The following is a 7,479-nucleotide window of genomic DNA, read 5'->3' as shown; positions in this document are numbered from 1 at the left end:
AACAAACAAGGTTCCATTTCTACGCTTAACAGTCCAATCTTTCCAGCAAACAAGATAAAATGAAAAATCAACAAGAATACTAATCGAAGTGTCGTTATCAACAAATATGACTACAACACATTTTTAAAGCACAACAATCATCACGGAAATTTTCAAAACCCTAATCTTTGAAGCACACAAGCTCAAAGAAATCTCATCTATTAGCGATCAAAATGATTAGCAAAATCTGAAGGAACAAACAAACAAACATCAAAAGAAGAAAGGAGTGGGATTAAGAAATGAGATTGTACCAGTGAAGTGAGATGTTTAGCGAAGAGGGCGAACATACCTTCATCTAAGAGGGCGGATAGGGGTTCAACGAAGAGGGTTGGGCAGAGAAATTTAGCGGAGAGGGAGTTTAGGGTTTGGGCGGAGATGTTCGACAGAGAAGGAGCGGTGGAGAGGTTGAGGCGGAGGTACTTGGTTTGGTGAAGTCTTTTGAACGCGAGAAAGAAGTTTTGGCCGGACGAAGGAATATTTGTTGTAGTGCTTCCTCAAAGGAGATGGTGGCGAGGTTGGGCAACTCCGGGAGGAAAGCAGTCTCATGGGAAGGGAGCAGAACCGAACACAAAAACAGGAGGAAGTAGAAAGGAAAAGATAAAGTATGGACCACCGGAATACGAAGAAGATCTCCTCTTCTCACCCAAAGGGAGGAGTTGGAGGAGATGCGATGTGGTTGAATGGAGAAGCAAGGGCATCATGTCTTGATCCTGATCGGGAGAGGAAGGGGCGTCGATCTAGGAAGGGGAAGAGGGAGATGAGGTTGAGAGAGATGGTCGGAGGTTTAGGTTTAGGTTTAGGCTGAGAGAGATGGTCGGAGGAAGGGGCGCGATATAGGTTTAGGTTTGGAGGGAACTTCAGTGTTGCAAATTTTGACTTGTGGGAAAATTAAAATATTTTATTTTGGTTCATTAACATCGGGTTTTAAAAACCGCTGTTAAAATCGGTGTCTATTAACAAAAAAAAAAGGCGCTCAAAGACATCGCATAAAAAACCGATGTCTATGAGCGAAAATCTGCGCTCATAGACACCGATTTTTGAAAAAACTGGTGTAAAATACTCAAAGACATCGGTTTTTGCTTAAAATCGTTGTTGTTCTACCGATGTCTATGAGGGTTTTTGTTGTAGTGCATGTTAGCGGTTTACTTTCTTGTCTAGTCTTTAGCTTTCATATTTGTATTTGTATTTGTATTTTTTGTTTTCCGCTGTGCACTAACAAATACGCAGGAAGGAATCGACTTGGGGGCAACGTCTATTCAACCCCCCTTCTAGCCGGTCATCCGATCCCCAACAAGTGGTATCAGAGCCAAGGTCGCGCTTCACCGGACTAACCGCCAAGAAGAGCAACTACAAGAAGATGACCGGCTTGATAGAACCATCGAAGTATGAAGGAGAAAGCCTAAGGGACATCACCTATTAGATGATGAAGATGAAGACATTCTTCGAGATGGATTGGGACACAATAATGGTGGTGGAAGATCCGTTCGAAGTTCCGAGAGACAAGAATGGGAAGAAACTACGATCGTGATATTGGACAGAAGAGCAAACTTCATGGTCAAAGGCAAATTCAAAGGTAATATCGATTTTAATTGATATTTTGCCTTCTAATGTGATAAGTGATGTAGGTGAATATGAGAATGGTCATGATTTGTGGAGCAAAGTGAAGATGGTTCTAGGGGAAGAACCTAAACCTACACAAGAAGAAGAAGAACCCAAGGATATGAGTTTAATTGCTCAAGTTGAGGAGCAAACGGAAGTTGAGCCATGCTCAACATCCGAAGAGGAGAACGATAAAGAAATGTCATCCATAAGTGTGGATTAGGAAACATCCTCAAGGGTTGAAGAAGAATCCAAGACAAGCGAAGAAGAAGTCATGGAAGTCAACCTAGTGAGCACCTCCACCGAAGTGAAGTCAAAGGACCACATCACTTGCTTCGGGTGCAATGAGAAGAGACACTACAAGAGTAGATGCTCATTGGGTAAGAAAGAGGTAACTCCTAAACTCAATTCAATTCTTTTAGAATTTAATTTGAGTTGTAGGAAGAAAAAGGAGAAGAAGCACAGTAGATGCTTCACGTGTGATGAAAGGGGACACTACCACACCAAATGTCCAAGGAAGGGAGAGCTCACGAAGTTGGAGCATCTAAAGAAATAGGGGAAGAAGAAAAGTTCAAGTCGAGGGGGAGCTTCAAGGGTAAAGGAGGTATACCTTAACTTGAATTATAATTCAAATGTTTATTCTCCCATGCATGCTAGAAATAATTTTCATTATTTACCCATGCAAAATTTTAGCTTTAGATATTATGATAGGAATATGGTAAATGTAGATCATAACCCTAGGAGACTAATTCATGATAACCCAATATGTTAAATTCTCATTACCTAAGAGGAAGAAGGTAATGGAGAACCAAGACATTAATTCTAAGAATGTGAGACACATGCCTAGGAAGGGTAGGTCTAGGAATGTCCAAGGTGGACATATTGACTCTAGGTTTAGGAACCTAGAAAGGAAAAAATCAAGCTTTAAAGGCAAAGCTTGATCAATTAGAAAAATTCCTTAAGAGATTCAATGTTGGATCTAAGGGATTAGGTATGGTGTTGGGTAGTCAAAGACCCAACCATGATAGATTGGGTTTGGGATACCGATTTAGTTCTTCCAAGGCCAAGGAGAAATTATATGCTAGGGTGGAAAATGATAAGGGCAAGGGAGAATCATCCAAGGCCAACAAGAAGAAATATGTTAGGGTTGCATATAATTATGGAAAGGATGAAGTGTTCAAGGTTAAGAAGATAAGGAAATCTTCTAAGGAGCATCATTGTGGTTTAGCCACAATAGATGAATCACCTAGGGAGGTGGCTAAGGTTAAGAGCTCTAGGGGGAGCTCAAAGAGTCAATTTAGAACTCATGGCCAATGGATCTTAAGTGAGTATTACTTGGGATTCTAGATGGGTCATAGAATACGCTAAGAGGTTTTGGAAACGGACTTGAGTCTCAAACCTAAGGATTTTGCACAATTGAGTTGTGTTTCATGCAAGGAAACATGACATTGGGGTCATATTACATGATGATTGGTTTTGGATGTATAGATGTCATATAAACCAATGCTAGGGATGCATTATGAGTTAGTATGGGCAAATACATCAAGAGGAAGCCAAAACTAGGACTTTATGCCAAGGTTCAATTAAACCATTTAGATAGTTTTGGGTTTTGTGTCAATCTTGGGATCTGAGATATATACATTTTTAAATGTATTTTTCCCAAGTAGACACGGATAAAATTGACCTTTCCATAAAATTTAGGAATTTTTGGATGTTTGTGAAATTATTGGTGCATTTCTAATATTGTGTTCAGAATATAGTTTGGGTTGGAAAAGGGTATCAGTCGACTGGTACAGTTACCAGTCGACTGATAACAGTGTTTTTCTACCACAGAATACCTCTGTGAATTTGTGTCGATGAGGGTAGTCGACTGATGTTGGAGGCAGTCAATTGATACCAGTCTGAAACTATTTTTCAGCATTGATTTTGATCGAGACAGCTCGTATAGGTGTATGAGATCCATGGAGGATAAATACATGAATTTATGGTCAGTTTGATGATCAAGTTTTCGACAATTGGAATATTGTTGGAAGCTTTTTAATGTTAGGCAAAGGGGGAGAAGTAAGATTTAGTTGGGAAAAGCTTAAGTGTCTTTATGTAGAGGGAGCCTTGTGATATGTTCTTAAATATCCCTGTGGTAAAATTCTTAACTCAATGGAGAGCTTAGGTGTAGGGAGAATCTTGTGATAAGTTCCAATGCATGGTGCATATTTTTTTGGCAGTGTAAGTCCAAGTGTGTAACCTTGGCAACGTAAGTCCATTCGGTGGTGTAAGTCCAAGTTGTGTAGCATTGGCAGCGTAAGTCCATTCAGCGATATAAGTCCAAATTATGTAGCCTTGACAACATAAGTCATTTGTTTTTAGTATTGTTTTGCTATTATGTTTTCCCTAACTTAAACATCTTGCCAAACATCAAAAAGGGCGAGATTGTTGGAACAATCCCAATGGTCTGTGCGACCATGTGTTTTAGGTGTTTGGGCAAAGGGTTTAAGTTAGGTTCACCTTTGTATTTGATATGTTTATGTGTGTGCAAGTTTGCAGGATACACATATGACTCAGCTTGATGGCGTCGAGTCCGGTGAAGGATGGAGCATCTGAGGAACCGTGGACAAGGCAGCAAGGACAAGGGTCGAGGGAAGCGACTTCGAGCCATACGCGAATGACGACATTGGGGGCGAGCTACAGGCTTGAATGCATCCGAAGGATGAGAGACAAAGGAAGTAGACTTGAAGGTAAGAGATCAAAATTGTAAAGGAGAGTCAAGTGAGTCATGAGGGTCCGAGTGCGAGAGAAATGTACTCGGGAAGGGAAAAACCCTAGGTTTAAGGCTGTGTCAGTCAACTGATACTGGGCCGACTGAGGTGAGCACAAAGAGTCTCTGTGCCTGAACGACAGGGACCAATCGACTGGTGTAAGGACTAGTCGACTGGTAAAGAGCCGTTGGCCAGGCACCAGCCGACTGGTGCAATAACTAGTCGACTAGTAACAGTAAAACAACAAGGCTGTTTCTTCCCAACCTCTATAAAATGGAGTTTGGGATGATTGGCTAAGGTGACGAAATTAAACTTGGTTAAAGCCTAATTAATAGTCACTAAGTGCTCAAGGTTTCCTTTGTGTCCAAGTGTTCTTAGTTGGTGTTGTGGTGAGGTTTCTCTACCCACAAGGAATTACATGAGTAGACTTGGAGTCATGGGGATCCAACGATGAGGATCCACCCAACAGCTTCTTCACCTCCTCAAGAATGTAACGCCCGCCCCCTCCTCCCGCTAGGGGCGGGTTACTCACTTTGACTTAGCATATATATACATACATACATACAGCGGAAGCATATATTTTTTTTTCTAAAATCATACTAAGCATATGAGTATGAAATAGCATGGTTCAACTTAAAAAGTCATATTATTCATTTCTAACACATGCATAGGGAATCATGTAAGACATCAACATAAAATAACATATTATTCATAAGTTCACTTAAGCAGGTCATTTTATTTCTTTAGCCAAGTCACCATCACACATCTCTTGCCCCTTCCTGTTGCTCCTCTAGTTTATCCATCCTTTACCTTTATCTGTGGTACAAGGAAAAGTATCTGTAAGCACTCAAGGCTTAGTGAGATCCTTTCCTACTCACAAAAGCCAACATATCATGTAAAATCATCATATCATACATCATAGAATAAATGACGCTCATATCATCATATAATTAAAAACACATCATATCATGGCATAATTTTCAATAATATCGTAACATAAAGTAACAACATATCATGGCATAAATCTTATCATAGTATAAGTAACATCATATCATGGCATAAATCATATCATGGCATAAGTAATCATCATATCATGGCATGAATCATATCATAGCATAAGTAAACATCATAGCATGACATAGATCATATCATAGCATAAGTGAACATCATAGCATGACATAGATCATATCATAGCATAAGTAAACATCATATCATGGCATGAATCATATCATAGCATAAGTGAAAGTATCATGACATTTCTTTTCATAACATCAAGGCATCATATCATAGCATAACTGTAAGTATTATTCCATATCATATCGTAAGCATGGATGCAAGATGTCCTTTAAAACATGGGTAATGTCATGTGCTATATGCCTTTCAAAACATGATTTATGTCATGTGTGAAATGTCTTAAAACAATATCATATAGTACTTAAAAATAATCTCAACATGAGAGAGGCCCGGCTTAGTACCACATACATACATAAATGCGCGCATCCTAAGTAGACCCAAGGTAGCTAGTCTTGAACCTACTAGGAAACTAGGCCCGTAGCTCGACCTAGGGGCACGTAAGGAGCCCACCCTTTACTAGGCCCGTAATTCGACCTAGGGGCGCATAAGGAGCCCACTCTTTTGGTACAAGTCATTCAAAGTAAAATACATGTCATATCATATCTTTATCATAGCATATCATGTCCATGTCATTCATAGCATATCATGTTCATGTCATTCATAGCATATCACGTTCATGTCATTCATAGCATATCATGTTCATGTCATTCATAAGGTATGCATAAATGAGCACATAGCCATGCATACTTGGGCACATAGCCATCATACTCGTCTTGGGCACATAGCCATCATATTTGGGCACGTAGCCATCACATTTGGGCACATCGCCAACATAGGTATCATTCTCATGCATGGTTCATAAGCATACTTAAATGAGCATATATAATATATCATGGAAGAAAAAGAAACATAATCATGCATGGATCACGAGTTAACTTCTCCTAATTCATATCATGGCAAAGTGAAGCACATAATGAGTCATAATTTGGTCTCAATCCTCAACCAACTAAGGGTGGCCGAAACATGCATAGGCTCACTTAGGTTGCATGAAATCATACAAGCATATGAACCCTAATTCATTTCCATAACATTTATCATAAAGAACATCATAAGCATGTTTGATTTAGGTTCTATGCTTCCTAGGTTTAGAAATCCACATAGGCTGAAACATACAAGGTCCAAAAATTTGGTTACAAATAGCATGTAAACATGTGAACCCTAAATAATTTCCATGCATTTATCATAGGCAACCATATGAGCATATTGAGTTTAAGTTTCAAGCTTCCTAAGTCCACAAATCATAGGTGGCCGAATGTCATCAATGTGACTCTAAGTTTTTTTTTTTCAACCAAATACAAGCATGTGAATACCCTATAAATTTCATAGCATATCATGGAGAAGAACATAAACATGTTAGGGTTGAATTTAGGTTTGCCTAAGCCCTACTTTTCATTTTGGCCAAAAGTTCACCATATGAAAACCTAACCCTAAGCAACATGAAATCACAAGTGCATCAAGTTATCTCCATATCCTATCATAAGGTAAATCATAAGCAAGCTAGATTTGAGGTTGAGCCTCCCTAAGGTATTTAATCCCTTCATGGCCGAAACCCTAAGGTAAGGTTCTACTAGTTCCAAGCAACATACAAGTATAAAACATCAAGGGAGCATTCATAACATATTATGGGGAAGTTCATAAGCATGTTGGTTTTTTTTTTTTTTTTTTGAGTTGAGCTTCTTCTAGGGTTTTTATTCCTTTCATGGCCGAAACCCTAAGGTGAGGTTCTACAAATTCCAAGCAACATACAAGCATGAAACGACAAGAAAATATTCATATCATGTCATAGAAGATATCATAAGCATGTTAGTCTTTAAGTTGAGCTTCTCTAGAGTTTTAAGTCTCTTCATGACTGAACCCTAAGGTGGGGTATTACCTAACTCCAAGCCACATACAAGCATGAAATATCAAGGTCATATTCATAGCATATCATGAGAAAAACCTTAAGCATGTTGGT

This window comes from Zingiber officinale, chromosome 7B (assembly GCF_018446385.1).
Source record: "Zingiber officinale cultivar Zhangliang chromosome 7B, Zo_v1.1, whole genome shotgun sequence".
Lineage (NCBI taxonomy): Eukaryota > Viridiplantae > Streptophyta > Magnoliopsida > Zingiberales > Zingiberaceae > Zingiber > Zingiber officinale.
The sequence above is the reverse complement of the archived record's forward strand: the minus strand, read 5'-3'. Positions refer to the sequence as shown.